Genomic DNA, 17755 nt, shown 5'->3' on the forward strand with positions numbered 1-17755 from the left:
AATACATATAAAATTTAAATGGAATCTCAGAGGACAAAGCACTAAGACCTAGAGGGTTTTGGAAAGGAGTCCTAAAAAGGTGGGATTTGAGCAGAGTCTTAAAGGAAGCCCAGAAGCCAAGAGACAGAATGAAGAGAGAAAATATGCTAGGCCTACGGGAATAAATAGCCTGTGATAGAATTCAGAGATGGAGTGTTGTGTTCAAGCAACAAGAAGAACGCCACTAAGGCTGGATCATAGACCAATGGGGAAAAGCATATATGTAAGAAGAGTGAAAAAAAAAGAAAATACAGTCATTGAAGCAGTTTTTTACAAAGCACAGAAGGTCAGAAAGAATCAAAGTCAGGATAGCTTTGAAAATTACACATTGGATTTATTATATATTTTAAAGGATAATAATTCTGTATATAATATAGATTTATGGCATAATCTAAAATCCTCCTCATATTCTGTGTATGGAAGCGTTCAATTTATTTGGCATTTAAGTTCAGAATGTGTGTGTGTGAGCACACATGCACATGTGTGTGTAAATGCAGAGAGAGATACATAGATCTCCCTCCATATACACGTCGCTAATATATAATGTATAATTATTACTAAGCATATTATATATAACATATTAAATCTATAATGTGATATAATGTTATTATTATAATTATGTTATTATATACATATATATATCTATATATATATATATATATATATATATCTAACAGTAGCTCAGCAACTCCATCTGCCAGTTCTTTTAGCATTCTGGGATATAGTTCGTTTGAGCTGTGACAATACCTAGCTTGTAGTCCTACTTCTGTCACTTATTACTTTGGCTATATCATTTAATTTTCCTATTTTCTCAGAGTATTGGGACATTGGACTTCATGGCCCCTGAGTTTCCTTCTAGAGATATGTTCTCCTATTTTAAAGCAGTTGTCATCAAATGATTTAGTGCTGGCTGAAAAACAGAAAATTAGTTCAGTAACTATTTATCTTAGACTAGATAACAAGAAAGGAGAAGCAATCAGAAACAGGCTACTGTTTAATAAATCCAGAATATAACTTACTGGTAGAAGTAGTGTGTGTGTGTGTGTGTGTGTGTGTGTGTGTGTGTGAGAGAGAGAGAGAGAGAGAGAGAGAGAGAGAGAGAGAGAGAGAGAACTGTTATGAAAAATGCAAAGAAATTTGGTGAAAATTTGGTTTAGAGTTTGGTGACTTAAAGAGCATATGATAACTGTCTTCAAATATTCAAAGCATTATTCAAGTAATTCAGCATTCTGTGTAACTTAAAAGGGATAACTATGACCCCCTGGTGGAAGTTAAAGGCCACTGACAAATATTTCTTACAAACAGGATTGTAGGAAAATGCTATAAGTAGCAAGTCTCCCAGGACTGGAGATTCATGCAGAGGCTGAATAACCATTTATGAAGGAATGTTATGTATTACATCAGGAATTATTACATCAGGCAAAGGTTTGGACTAGGTTAAGTCCCTTCCAGACCTGAGATTTTTATAATTCTTTGACCAGTTTCATAAAGTCCTACTCAATTTTACAACTGGTACCCCCAAAGTACTTTAAAAATGAAAAAGAAAAAAAAGGATTTTAGCATTTTGGACTGTAAATAGAAGCTAGAAGCACAGGGCAACAGTCAATTTGTAAGTGAGCTATCTGACTTAAGGGAAAAAATAATTTGAAATTCTATTTATAGCTCCAAAACTCATCCTTTCTTCTCAAGCCCCTAAAGCCATGCCCAAACCCCTCAGTCTCAGCAGATAATTTTTACGTCTTATTTCACTAAAAAAAAAATAGGGGTCATCTATTCTGAGCTCTCTACCCCACAACTCAAAACTCTTCTACTGTATTGTTGGGCACTGTTCTAGTAATTCTATCTCTTGGTATCTCCCCTGGGACTTTGATCCTTTGATCATTCACTCCCCTTCTATCTTCAGTCTCTTTGTTATCTATTGGATCCTTAGCGTTGCCTTCAAACAAGTTCAGATCTCTTCCATCTTTAACCAACAAATGCCTTTCTATTAACCTTGCCATTCATTCTGTGTCATCCTAAATCTTTACTTTCTTTCACTGGTAAATTCCTAAAAAAGCAAAAAAAAAAGTCACCTGTAACCACTATCTCAACTTCCTTACAAAATATTCACTTCTCAGTACCTGGCAATCTCTGGAGCTCTTCAGGACCACATCAATCTCTTGATACCTCTCTCTGAGGCAATGGTTTCCAAACTTTATGTACTCACATCTCTCTTTAAAAACATACACACACACACACACACACACACACACACACACACACACACACACACACAATTTCAAACCTTTCCCCCTAACTTGGTACAAAATATGCTACAAATATCTTTCCTTTTTCATTTTTAGTCAAATAAAATAATTTATTATACTTTTTCTAGCACTACGGCCAACAGTTTTAGATGTCCTCTAAAAGGGTGTGGTCTTCTCACTAGGGTTATTGGAGCAAGATTTTTTTTCATTCTTTTCTAAATTCTAAGGACTTTCTGACTTGACCTGAGGGCAAACTACCCTGGTTCTTTTTTTGTTTCTTCCTTTGTTTGACCCTGATCTTGAAGGGATCCAAGGGATGGGGAAAAGAACAAAAGCCAAGTAAACAAAGACAGAGAAGCAAATAAGACGGTAGAAATAAAGGTTGACTGAGAAGATGGATGTAGCAAGGTGAAGCTGGAACCAGACCTCACTGGTCAGAAACATTTCCTGACTACTCAAATTGCATAAGCAAATCTTAAACATAATAAAAATTGTGTATGTGTATGTGAGCACTCACAGAAGTACACACAGTGAGTTTACTGTGCAGCATTCACTGTCCTAGCATCATAGATTTAGAGCTGGAAAGAATTTTAAGGTCATTTAGTCTAACCTGCTCATTTTACAGTTAAAGAAACAGAGGCTTAGAGATGATAAATGACTTGCCAAAGGTATCACATAGATAGGAAGTAGCAGAGCCAAATTTTGAACCCAGGGCCTCATACCAAATCCAGTACTCTTTTCCATTATGCCATACTGCATTCTAAAAGTCATAGGAATAACAAAACGGTGATACGTAACTCTCCAGTTTTTATCTGGGAGCAGTGGTATGGGCAAATGTGGATGGGAGAATGGGAACAGATTGCCCTTCACTCAACAGGAAGCTTGAGTAGAGAAGTTCCTAGAGCAGCGGCTGATGCAGAGAAACCTGTAAGGTCTCCATGGCCACAAGGACATCACAGACTCTGGTCCCACTCTCCCAAAGGCAGCCTTAGTGAGGGTCGTCCAAAAGGCACATGAGGGAACCACTGATGTAAGAGCCCACTCCCCTACCCTCTGTCTGAATGTCCATCCCTGCTATTCTCTTATGTTGCTGGCATTTCTACTGAGGTCAAGAGAGCTAGTGACCCACCACCCACTGCCCCTTCTCCTCCCCACTCCCCAACCCAGCCCACCAAAGCCCGGTAAGGACTCAGTTCCCTCTGTCACCCTCCCCTATCTGGAGAGATTTCTGTGTTAATTTTGCTTTTATTGTCTTAGATTTAAATTTTTCAACTTGCTTAGTTCAAGTTTCCCATTCCTACAAGGTAAAGAAGGTTCCCATAACTTGGCTGAAGTATAGGATAATCAAGGCTCTACTCAAGCTTCCTGTAGAGTGAAGGGAAATCCATTCCTATTCTCCCATCCATACTTTCCCATACACCACTCCCAGATAAAGATTGGTGTGCTACCTGTCACTGTTCTGTTAATCCTCCTTGAGCCCTCTTGGTAGAAGTGGGAATGTCTGCAGCCTGTTGACTTTTTCTAAACTGTCATTTACTGGTGAATGAAACAGTTTCAATCTAATGATTTAGGGTCAATTTGTACTTTTGGTGTCATTTAAATGTCTCCAATAAAACTCAATTATGTAGTATTCTTATCTTTATATAATTATCGCTCCTTGTAAAATATAAGCTCCTTGAGAACAACAAGAACTGTCATTTTTTTCATCTCTGAATCTCCTGAAGGCAATGCAGTGCCTTATACACCGTAAGGATTATTTAATGTTCATTGAAGTGAATTGAAATATCAATTCAGAAAATATAAAAACCTTAGTTCTGGAAAAGATTTCAGTGACTAAGCTCATCTCCTCATTTCACAGATGAGGAACAGAGATCAAGAGAGTTAAACGACTTGTCCAAAGTCTTATGATTTTATGACTAGAAAGTACAGAAATGAAATGTGAGTCTCAGGGCTCCTGATCTAGTTTTCACTTGACTACCCACATTGCTTTGATGTTGCATTGTACCTAAGACAACCATTTTTTTTCCTAGTTTGTGAGGTAAATAAAATGTGAAGACTTCACATGGAAGATATGTATAAGTATATATCTATATCTATACTAAGAAATGTTTAAAAATCAAGAAATGGGGAAGTAGAAAATGCTGCTGAGACTGTGAGAGTCTGATGGCTCAGCCTCTGGGAAAGTTTACCCTGAAAATTTTTGTTCTTTCTTCTGGTTCTGGTTTAAAGATTTGCTCAGTAAGAATAGGGTCACTGTGACCTGCTTTCCTTTACTGTAAAAGTACTATGGAAGAATGGAGAGGGTCTCCCCCTCCTTTTATCCTATTTTCTTTCTTCAGGTTTATAGATGTCACCTCAGTTGTAAATCATTAACTAAGGGAATGGGAATTGGAGTCTCTGTGCCTTGATTTCCCAGTTCTTTGTCTAGTTTTTCATGCTCAGATTGTAAGCCCGTCTCCCAGCCAGTGGTGAGAAGGGTCAGAGGTGGGCGGGAATTCTCTTGCCTTAGGTATAATTATTGGTGCTTTGCCTTTTGTACTCTGCCTCCCTTGCTAGATCTGTTCTGGCAGAAGATGCCCTATTCCCAAGAATTGAATAAAATTTATTTCTGTTCCCACCCTAAGATGGCTCCTTATTATAAATTTAATTGATGAGGGTCTTTCATCCCACACACTAGGAATGTAGAGGTCATTTAGGAACTGTTTGGGACAAGTCCTAACCTTTGTGTAAAATGATCAGTCCTCTACATCATTGGTTTTCAAATAGAATGGTTCAATTTGTTTTTTAAATGTGAAAAAAGTGCTTCTGTTGAATAAATTCATTGCCTTTTCCAACTTCTTAAGTTGAATGAAGTTTTGCAATTGATGAAGTATATCAAGAGAGGTATGCAAAATTTCAGGAAGGAAAGAAAAATGAAGTGGAAGACCAGCGTGCAAGCCAAGGTCTGCTTGTCTTACCCAGAAGGCATTAAAAAGTGATTCCACAATTCAAAAGAGCTTGAATCTATCAGAAATTTCTGCAGAAAAGTAGTTATGAGCCATAGAAATCCTTATAACAATTACTTGCCTTGTAATAAAATCAGTTTATTAAAAACTCTTTTCAAAGTTCCATTTTAAACGATGTTCATCTCTGGCCATAGTTTTATTCTCTGTTAACAGTATCCAAAAATAAACAAATGAGCTCAAATTATTGTTAGAAAGGTGTTTGATTTCTGAAGAAGTTTGTTTTAGAACATCTGTCTACACGAACAATATCTCCAGCCTGAGTTAATCTCCAAGCCAAACTTGGAAAGTATTTTTTAGAAGTACTAAAACAAATCCTCTAAACTCCCCTCTCTGTTTTTAGTTCAGTTCAGATTTCTCTTTGGAGAGCATATAAATTGCCCAGAGATGCTAAGGGACACTTAAGTGGAATGTGGAAAAGATTTTCAACATCCTTCCCAAATCAGTTCCACTGATTTAATATAGACCAGGTTTCTGCAATTTTATATGAAATTAAAATATTTACACAGATATGATCATTAGTTTATTCACTCAAATATAAAAGCTGCCAAATGCATCAAGGAAGCAAAGGAAAATGGGTGGGGTCCTGAGAATGTGTTTCTTTAAAAAAAAATCACATAAAATAGTGTAAAACAGCAAGTTTCTTCAAACTTAATTTGTTATTCATTTTGTTTCTCTGCATGAATTAAAGAAAGATGCTTTTAATTCAATTTAAATTAACTAAATTGATTGTCATTAACAGTGCTCATTTGGAGTTATATCTACCTGTGACCCAATATTTTCTTACTTAAATGATTCCTGGTCCTCAAGGCTGGTGAGCCTCCAGGTGGAATGTCTGATGGGCCAAATGCTACAATAATAATAATAGTGATGATAATAACTGGATAATGTATTGAGAAAACATACATCTCCAACTGATCAGGACTGTGATGTGGGACATTCCAAGAGGATTTGAAACAGAGTCCTATTGATGGAGAATTCACATTTCTTAGTCTAAAATGTTGAAACCAATCCACTTTTCAAACTTGGTCATTTCCAGAACATTGGGATATGGTGCAAGGGTTTGTTAGCTTCTCCATAGGAATCTGTATCAGTGTGGGTTTTTTCAAACCAATATTCACCAGATGTTACAGGAAGTCAGGGGTGGGAGGAGGATTTCCTATCTTCTGACATGAAAAAAAAAATCTGGTTTCTTAGATATCACTATCCAAACTGAAAAGAATTCACCCTAGGAAACTTTATATAGTATATGGAAAAAGAGGTCATCATAGAGTTCAAGCTATGAAGAGGCACTGGAATTCACTGATAACACATTTCAATCAATTGGTTAATGTATTTTGTTTTCAACAAATATGTTTTTCCATTCATCTAGTAGAAAGCTAACATTCCATTCCATTTCTAGTCACTTAGTTGAAAGCTAAGCACTTTCAAGAGTTATTGAGAAGTAAAACCTGTGATTCTTCACCTTGAGGATTTTAACATCTAAAGGAGAAGACACAGTACTGGTGGCTATTTTCATATTAAGATTTGCCCCCCAAAACATCTTATCAATCTCTTTTTTTGTCAATCTCTTTCGACACCTAAAAGTTTATCATTTGTTCCTTTAATTTAAACATTATCTCACGTGAAATGTGATAATTAAGAGGTTATTAGTATAGAAGGAAATGGCAAACTACTCCATTATCTTTGCCAGGAAAACCCCAAATGGGGTCATGAAGAGTCAGACATGACTGAAACAAATGAACAACTACAAGCACAGCATATTTAGCAAAAATTATTTCCCTTTTCCTCTTCAGCAGATTTTATCCAACAATACAAGTAAGGAGAGGGTTTTTTGGTTTTGTTTTTGTTGAAGTTTTTATTTTTAATAGAGTGCTACCTATAAAAGCAGATGGAAGGTGAGCCACAGTGAGAGTTTAATAATGGGAAATCAAGAGAAGTAGGAAAAGCAGGAAATGGGCAACATAGCACAATGGAGAGAATGCTGAATGGGAGTTAAAGGACCTGGGTTCAAATCCTAAGCTGGCTACTTACTACCAGTATGGCTTTGGGAAATCATTTAATTTTTTCTGGGCCTTTTGTACCTCATCTGTAAAATAAGGAGATGGGACTCAAGCTCCAAGGTCTCTTTGAGCTCTAAAACTATGATCCTATGAACATGAGGGAACTGAGCAATGGAAGAGGTGACAAGGGCAAGTGAAAATAAACTTTGCTTACTTCACCATTTTGCTGAGGGTTAGCCTGAGGCAAGAAGATTAACACCAATAGGATGATACAAAACTCAAGCAATTATCTACAGGTTTAGTAGGCCAAATGTGGATTAGTTGCTATTCTGGGGCATCTCCTTCCTTCTTAGGCCCAGAATGGCTTCTTTTGGCAACCATTAAATGAGTGGAACAGGGACCCTATTTTTCCTTTCCTAGCATTTGGTCCACTTCTTGGTGCATCTTAACTGCTTAATTAATGCTCATAGAGTAACGGACCAGCTTAAGAATGCTCTCATTAAGCCTAGAACCCTAATAAACACACTGAACAAGGTGTACACAGCACAGTGCCTTGACATGTGAGAGACATCTAATGAATGCTTGTTGATTAAAATACATAGTCCCTCTGTAAGTCTCCCATACTGGAGAGAATGATTTGTTTTTAAGCATCCCCTTACTGCTACCCCTAACACATAGATTAGTGTTCTTAAATGATCTAAATAAATGTTCTTTACCATTGAGCTAGAGAGAGACAGACAGAGAGAGACAGACAGAAACAGTGAGAGACACAGAGACAGAGAGAGAAGAGAGAGAGACAGAGAGAGGACAAACAAGAGACAGAGAGATGTCAAAAACATAGAAAGATGTAATCAATTATAAATGCCCAGATATATGTATGAAAGCCAGGTTATAGGTATGTATATAGTGGAATGGAAAGGCCTGACAGGTGAAATTGATTCCAGGTGACATTTAGGCTTCCATGAAGAGGTAAGTCCTGATTGGTGTTTTGAAGAAGGTGCTAGCTCTCTTGAAAATTATCCGATGGTTAGCAACAAATCCATTGTCCAATCAGGCTCTGATGTCTATGAACTAAGACTATCTTGTATAGCTGTGTTATTTTCAACTCACCTAAACCACTACATTGGTAGCGTGTGATCATTATCATAGCTGGCATTTGTGTAGCCCTGTAAGATTTTTAAAAGGCTTTCCATATTGTCTCAGTTGGTCTTTACCATAGCCCTAGGGTGGTAGGTGCTATTGTTATCCCCATTTTACAAATTAAGATACTGAGGCTGAGAGAGGTTAACTGATTTTCCCAGATGACCCCCCCAAAACACACACACACACACACACACACACACACATGCTCATACATGTGTACATACACATACAAACCCAGACATACACATACTCCTCACTTCCCTGATAAAAGCTGAGAGTATAAAGCATCTTCAGCTTTCAGTGTCTCCAAGGGGGGAAAAATTGCTGCAAAAGCGAAAAGTTGACATACTTTGCCAAATGGCCTTAGCAGGGCTCTCATAAATACATGCTGTGAGGGTTTAATTCCTGTATTTTGCCGGGGAGGACCCAGAAACCATTTCCTTCTGTGACCAAAGGGATTTCTTGGCTTTTCAATACAGAAAGGAGGGTTTTTAAATTCGCACTGAGCCCCAGTGAGGCAGACTGGTTTTCCCGTCATTGAACTCTTGCCTGTATTATTAAATTAACATTACTTTGGAATTTCTAAAGCAAAGGCTGATTGCCAGAAAGGAGAAACAATGTGTGTTCTAATGTTAATGGCTGACTGGAAAATGTCTCTATCTCAGTGACCTGACATTTTTCTCTTTAACCATATGGAAATATAATTCAGCTAGATCTCCCATAAGCAGTAGAGACTTTCAAGTGTGAGGAAAAGAGGGCCCTTCAAATTGTTATATAATACATTGAACTTCATCAGAAAATGGGAATATTTTGTACCACAGATAATTGATAGAACCAGGCAAAGAAAAAAAAAGGCTACACAAGGAAAGCATTAGTAACACTGAATGACACCATAATTTACCAAGGAGTTCAGTAATTGGAGAGGACCCAGGCCCAAACCTTCTCAAATATAAATGAACAAGAGTGTTATTCTTCAAATAGAGCAAATATAAATTGACTAGGTGATACGAATAGTTTCCTCCTTAAATGAACTTTGATGAATTTTGTTAAAATCTACTAACAATCACAGTTCTCTGACTTCCAGTTCAAAGTACATCAAAATATTAAGGACTGTTATTTATATCTCTCAAGCATGTGAGGTGAATAATGTAGGTCTTATTATCTCTATTTTGTAGAAATGTTAGGAAACTCAGATTTAAAGAGGGTAAGCAGATTATCTTTTATTTTTTGAGAATGGGGATGAAGTGGGAAGAAAGAGAGCTATGATTTCACAGTATGGAGAACATCCAAAAAGGAAACTCCCTGTAACAATATTGGACTTCTGAGAGGTTAAGGAATCTGCCTAGAGTCACATAGCTACTATAAGGCATAGGCAAGCCTTGAACTCATGTGTCCCTAACCGTTAGTGCCACTCTCTAATTCTGGTGCCATTCTACCTTCATTTATATAGCTATTACCTTTTAGAGATAGGAACTAAACCCACATTGCTCTTGACTCCAAGGCCAGTTTCCTTTCCACTCTACTTTGTTCCTACATATCAGTTTGTCTCTAATGGCAGTTCTGTCATCCCTCAACCAGAAACAGCCCACTATTCAAACTAAGAAGCATTTTAGTTTAGTCTTACCCCACTCCCACACCCCCCAAGTTAATAGTCACCTGGAACCTAAGGCCCAGCCACATTCTGCCATCTGTGCCTTCTTTCACAAGAAACACAAACAAAATTATGACTCGGGCATATTTACTTTCAATATCAAGCTTGCACCACCATATAAGCTTTGCTGTAGCTTTAGCTTGACTTAAGCCATTTACGTATATGTATTGTTGTCTTCTGTTTGTTCCATTACTCTGAAACATAGCATCCTCTCCAAATATCCTCTGCCTGCCAAAACTCCTGGTCTCCAGACTTTTGTTCTGGTCTTTGAAATTCTCTTGCTTTTCTAAACCTCCCCAGACAGTAAAGGAAATGTAGTATAAAGGGATGAGTACTAGACTGGAAGTCAGAGGAACTAAATTTTGGTCCAAGTTCTTCCAGGAACTAGTTACATTATTTTGTACACATCACTACACTTATTATGCCTTCATCATGTCCACATTCATCAAATAAAGGGATTGGATTAGGGATTCTTCTTCTTCTTCTTTTTAGACAATCAAGTTTAAGTGACTTGCCCAAAGTCATAAAGCTAGAAAGTGTCTAAAGTCACATTTGAACTCAGGTTCTCCTGACTCTAAGGCTGGTGCTCTATCCACTGCATCACCTAGATGTCCCAAGATTAGGGTTTCCTAACCTTTTGTGGGTCAATAACTGGTAAGAGTCTCAAGCATTGCTTTAATTCAAAGGTCTTATTACATTATTTTCCAAAAAAAGCAACTTGACTCCTTTTTTAACTTCCCCAGGTTCACAAGCATTGTGTTATTTTGGACTCCTTACTTTCACTCACCCCACATATCTTAGAATCAAATTTGACTATTGTTCTCTACACAACATCTCTTCCATATATGATCTCTTCTTTACTCATATAAGAACCACCCTAGTTCAGGACCCGATCACCTTTTGAGTAGACTATTAGAAGGCACCTAGGTGGCACAATGGATACAGCACTGAGCCTGAAATTGGGAAAACTCATTTTCCTGAGTTCAAATCCAGGCTTAGACACTTACTTGCTAACAGTTCCCTGATTTTCAGTCCAGTGTATATCATAAAATTAATGACTGGTGTTTATATAACTTTTACACAATTCTTTATTTGATCTCCCTAACATGTGAGGCCGGTAGTATAGGTGACCCTAGGTAGGTCACTTAACCCTGTTTGCCTCAGTTCCTCATCTGCATAATGAGCCAGAGAAGAAAATGTCAAACCATTCCAGTATCTTTACATAGAAAACCCCAAATAAGGTCATGAAAGGTCAGACACAGCTAGACAACAACAATTATGATGGCTTCCTAACTGATCTCCATGCTTCAATTCTCTCTCCATGTGTGGTCCAGTCAAATTGGCTTTCTTGCTATTCCTCACACTTACACAAAAATAACTAAAAATACAAACATGAATTGGAAATTAAGTAAAATTCTATCCTTTAACTTGTAAAGTAAGAGGAATGCATTTATATTGAAAACTTTTTGCTGAATTGTAATTGGAGACAATTCAGGTTTCTTTTCATATTTTTACATATATATTGTACATATCTATACAAAGAAAGAAAACATTCCTGCTGAAAGAGTAGGGAAAGGGAGAATGATTAGGAGATACCTTGTTCCATGAATTTGAAACTTGAGCATCAGATGGAGAGAACAGCAAACCCAAGAGTCCAAGTGTTTATAGCCCTCTATAAAGGAAAGAATTGGGAGGAGTTTTTACTCTACCCTTAAGCCATCTAAGAGGGGAGCGATGGCTGAGAGAGATGGTGTCAAAGCTTGAATTAGTGTGATTAGAGGTGATGAACTTAACCTGGGAGCATCTTGTTTCATGGAGAGGAAATCAGAGTAGAGATCATTGAAAAAGTGAAAACATGCAATGTGCTACATCTGTTTTCAGACTTTCAGTCTACCTCACATTCACAAAGGGTCCTCTCATATCTCTTCATTTGAGTTATGGTTGACCTTTATAATTTTGCTGCATTCATTTTTGATTGGTTTTTTTGGTGTATACATGGTTGTTCTTTTCCATTAACATTGTAGTAGACATTGTGAATGTTGTATTTTTGACTCACTTCACTCTTCATCAGTTAATGTAGATATTTCAATTTTCTCTGTATTAATTACATTCACCACAATGCCTCTAGCTATTTCCCAATTGATGGCATCTACTATGTGTTTAATTCTTTGCCATCACTAAAAAGGGTTGCTATAAATATATTGGTATATTTATTCTCCTCTCATTGATGACTTCACTGAGGTATTAGAAAAAAAAAGAATACCTATTTCAAAGGGCATGGATAATTTAGTCCCTCTATTTGCCTAATTCCAAATTGCTTTCCAAAGTGGTTGTACCACTTCACAGCTCCAAGTGGGTCAAAGATATCTTGAAGGTTTTAAACTTTAGAAATAGGGTGAATAGGTGCCACTGACATGAACTGTGAGGTTGTAATGTTAATGGAATAAGAGGATCGTTCCCATCCATTAATAGCCTATGTGACCACGTGTTCAATCACAGCTGTGATACATCCTGAGTCACAGAGCCCATTGTGGGAGGAGCTTGCTTAGGGTGAGGTTTGCTTACTGGGAGTCTTGCTTGTAGGAAGGCTTCCACATCTTTTGGTACTAATCAGGCACTGAACGATGAGGGTTGTCATGTCTTCTGGCTCTGAGAAGTGTATGCATATTCAGAGGGGGCTATTTTGCTTTGGGGGTTCACTTATGAGAAGGACCATTTGATTCCGAGATCAAATGGCTCAGATGGCTCAGATGGCTCTGAGTAGCCATTTGTTCAAAGCCCCCAACTAATCAGATGTAGTAGTACTCCCCCAACCTGGTGGTATATGTATGTGGTTGTATTACTGTGTTCAGACAGGTGAAGCCCTGTTTGTTGATCTTTGTGCTAATTTCTCTGCTTGTATTTTTTCGTGTTCAGGGTGCTGACCTTTCCCCCTGAACTAGTGAATGTAATTAAAGTAAGATTGTTGACCTCCTTATGTTGCCTTTCCTTTTAGAAAAGCAGATCAAAGAACCTGTGCTAGCAGGCCATCCTGGGTGTGAAAGGATGCTTTCTGTTTAAAGTCAAAGGGAAAAAGAAGATTGCATGGGAAAGATAATAATATTTGGTTTGAAGTATGAATTTGTAGTGCATTAACCATTTTCATTCATTAATTTTTTTCAAGTAGCTATAGTTTTGCTTCTTTTATTCATAATCCATTAAACATATGCAAAGGCAACTTACTAATTTTTTTCATCCTCAGAGAGTCAATATATCAGTTTTGTCTTCTAAGTGAACAGAATGTTATAATTGAAAGAATTTGGGAAGATACCAAGCCTTCTTGAAGGCAGGACCACACATTGTTTATCTCTTATTTCTCCTTGGACAACGCATGGTACTGTTGGCCTTAAAAAATGCTTGCTGTATGAATGAACGAATTAGTTAATTGGAAAAAAGGGTAGAGGCTTCAAAAAGCTGTCACCTTCAGTTCTGCTATATGATTTGTCCATCCAAAATTGTTGACCCTCCTGGCTGCTTACTCACCGGCATTTCTGTGACTGAAATCCAGTTTTGTAGTTGAAGCTTCTTGCTCCAAGGCCACCTCATGTGCTTCTTCAATAGAATAAAATGCATTCTCTTTAATGTGCTTATCTTCAATGTATCCTCACAAATAACATTTATTTTTCAACTACTATGACAAATTCAGACAGCACATAATGTTCCCTTCTTAAATGATTTCTTGCTTATGATATTTTCTTGTTTCAGACTTTGACAAACAGTGTAAAGGATTTTGCTGAATAAATATTAGGAAAGAACTGAACTGACTCAGAATCAATTTAAATTGTTCCCCTTCATTTGAACTCCTAACTTAAAATTGAAAGCTCACCCAGAAATAGGCTTTTGTGTTATGAGGTCTTTTCCTTTTTTGCTCATTTGCTAACACCATATCTTCTAGACACTAACCAGAAAACTCAGAAGAATAAAGTGTTTGCTCCAAGGGCAGAGACCATGTTTTCCTTCTCTTGGAATCCCTCTTGGTCACAATACTAGCTAGGAGTTATATGATAATTTATGTTTTGCAAAGCACTTTATGCATATCTCATTTGATCCTTGAGTTTTGTAAGGTGGGTCCTAATTATTACCCCATTTTAAAGATGGGGTTAAGTGCTACATAGCTGATAACTATCTGAGGGCAGGTTTGAACTTGGGTCTTCTTGACTCCAAAAACAGCACTCTTACCCATTGTGCCACCTAGCTGTTCCCTAGCTACCAGTGAATTGATCATACTTCATCATTTTAAGAATCTGAGATTTCTTAAGTTTGAAGTCTCTCTTCATGACTCATTTCATACTTACGGTAAAACAGTATTCTTAAGTACTCATGGTTTACAAAAAATCCAGCCATTTAATACTGAAACTATTGAATTTATTTAACTTTTACTTGGTCAACTCAATAATCATCTGTAACTGGACCAATATTGAAAAGTATTTCAACTTGTTAAACTTTGACGGGACTTGTGTACTACTTTCATAGACATATGAAACCTGAGATACCTCCCTAGATGTTGAATGCCTAGATATGGGAGTAAGATTAGAGTGGGTTTCACTTCAGCATTTCTCTTCAGTAGATACAAGATTAATCAACAGTCAATAAACATTTATTAAGTACCTACTATATGGTAGACACTATGCTAAGTAGATAGAAGCAGAAAGAAAAATAAAAACAAAAAAATAGTCCTGGTCCGCAAACAGTCTAATGAGGAAGTCCATGCACAAAGAAGAGGAAGAAAAGAGTAAGGCAGAAGAGAAGGTCCCAAAAGGAGTGCAGCTGATGGAAAATAAGAAGATTTTGCTGAGATCCTTCCTTAAGTGGAGGCCCTAGAGCCCATGGGCCTGCCTTCCAATCAGAGGATCTCATCAGAGGGGCAGAGGTTACTGATGAGATATGAGCACTATGACAGATTTGATTTTCTAGAATAATGAGATTTCCTAATGATGAGTCTCCTGAGGAAGGAAGGTATGAAGGATCATGTATGAAGGAGGAGGAAAGGAAGGATTATTAATGTGAGGACCCTTTTCAACAATGCAGATGGCAAACCATTCATGCCTCCTAATGCTGTGTGATTTGCATCTATTTTCTTACTTAGATCTACTTCATGGCAGAAGATCTGCCCAATGTACTGAAGATATTTCCTTAGGTCTCTTTATCTGTCATGGGTAACAGTGGAGTACTCTGGATGACCATCTACTATTTGCAATTTTAGGGGCAGCTAGGTGGCACAGTGAGTAGGGCACTGGCCCTGCAGTCAGGAGGACCTGAGTTCAAATCTAGCCTCAGACACTTGACATACTTACTAGCTGTGTGACCTTGGGCAAGTCTAGCCCTGCTTTACCCCCTCCAAAAGAAAAGGTATTTGTCATTTTAACCATGATGATCAGCTTAACCGCATTTCCAATCATATGCTTCTTCAATATTGCTTATGTCACTTCCTGAGCACAGGTCATTATTGGAAACACACTGCGGTCTGCTTGTGGATCTACAATAAGCAATCTATTGCCTTTAGGGTCACCTGTAATTTTGATTTTTTGATGATTGGGGTGTTCCAAAATTTACAAGGGTACAGAATCACTAGTAGTAGTACTCATTTTGAAAAGATTAATCTTTGAATCAGGTGGTGGTTGATATTGTTAAAAAGCATTAGAAAGGGGGTGGAGAGATTAGTCTCTGTAGAGCAAGTGTGAGTGGTAGATGATCTTAACATATTGTTGAGAGATTTAAGGGTAGCAGGGAGCAATAGAAAGATTCCTGAATTTGCAATGACAGTAACAGGGTTCAAATTCTCACTCTACTACTTGTCTGTATGGCCTTGGGCAAGTTACTAAACTTCTCTGGCTCTCAGAGAAAAAAAAAAGTGGGGGTGGGTTAGGTTGTACCTGTAATGCATGTCTTCACACATATGAGTATGAGGTTTCAGGATCCAAAGTGGCAGGTCACACTGTTGTCGAAGATAAAAATGAGATGTTCAAAAACATTTCTTTTTCCAGCCCTGTCCACATTTTATGTCTATTTCTTGTCCTTCCTCCAATTTCAATTGTCACCTGACCACCAGAAACTAACTTCCATTCCACTCCCTTTTCAGTGCTTTTGATGATCACACTACATTTTGGTGCAAAAATACATCTCTTCAATGTGAATGCTAAATATAAGGGATTCTGTACAAATGCAAATTTTGGAACATCTCAATCATCAAGGAGTCAAAGGAAATGCAGTTCCTTTGTGTCCTATGGCAATTGTTCTGTAGGCTGGTTTTTGTTTTTGCTGCTTTTCACTATTTTTAAAAGTAATACTGTTTGCCTTGTTCCAAGTGTTTAACACAGGTATTTGTATTCTAAACCACTGTCACCTCCCTTTGTCATTAATCATTAGAAGGTCATTGTTTTGAAAGAATACTAATTGTTCTACTTTAGAGAGGGCTTTAAAGTTTATGGTTTAAAGCTTCATCATGTAACTCCATGATGTAATACTTGTATATTATTATCCCCATTCTACAAACAAGTTAAGGAGAAGTGAAGCAAAGTAAGAAAATGAGTGTGTTAGGTTTGAAGATGCCACCACCCAGTTGAAGGAATGGATGAATGAATGAATGAATGCTGAAATTCATCTCTAAAAAGTAATTTAGCAATACGTCTATCATTTTATAGTTGTGAAGTCCACTGGAAGATTCACATTGGGATACAATAAGCAAGGATTGTAAAGGAATCTTACATTGCATTAAGAAGGATACTGCTCAGGATAATGAAGCTAACAGTCCCGCTCTACTCTGACTTGGTTAGACCATTAATAAGACTATAGTACTCAATTCCAGACATCATATTTTTAATATGCTAGAGAGTATCCAAAGTAGGGGAACCAGAATGGTGAGAGGGCTGGATTAATGCCACATTAAGACCTCTTAAAGGACGTGGAGATCTATAGGCAGGTGAAAACAAGACACAGCAAGTACGTGAAAGCCGATTTCAAATGTTTGGCAGCTTGTTACATGGAAAAGTTTTTTTTTTTTTTTTTTACCTCAGAGGGCAGAGCTAGAAGTCTTGGATGGAAATAGCAAAGAGGTATATTTGGGCCTGACATAAGAAAAGATTTAGAAACAACTGGAGTTTCTTTAGAAGATTACAGGTTTCTCCTCTTTGGAAGTCTTTACATATAGGCTAGATGACCACATGTAGGCTGTGTTGTAGAGTGAATTCCTGTTAAGGTACAGGTTAGGCTAGAGCATCTAAGGTTAGATTAGGCTTCTAACACAGATTTAGCATACTGGGAAATGACAGCAAGCTAATTTCCCTCAAAGTTTTCATCCTTTCCTTTTGGTTTACCTAATAATGTCGGGACTTGTATCCAATTATCCATGGCAATCATTGAATTGTAAGCTCTATGATGGTAGCAACCAAGCTTTCTTTATCTCCTTTAGCTCAAAGCACATTGCTTTGTACATGGTAAAGCTTAATGTTTGTTAAATTTGAATAAAGAGAAGCATGGCCATTTGCCTGCCTCAGCCTAACAAAACCTCCCTGCTGCTTCAGAACACTATAATGGAACAGTTCATTTCCACTCTTTCTAGGCAGCTACTCATTTGCCTTCTCTTGGATCTGGGCATCCAGGTCCTCAACTTTTGGATTTGTGAGCTGGTTAGAA

Source organism: Trichosurus vulpecula, chromosome 1 (genome assembly GCF_011100635.1).
Source record: "Trichosurus vulpecula isolate mTriVul1 chromosome 1, mTriVul1.pri, whole genome shotgun sequence".
NCBI classification, from domain to species: Eukaryota; Metazoa; Chordata; class Mammalia; order Diprotodontia; family Phalangeridae; genus Trichosurus; species Trichosurus vulpecula.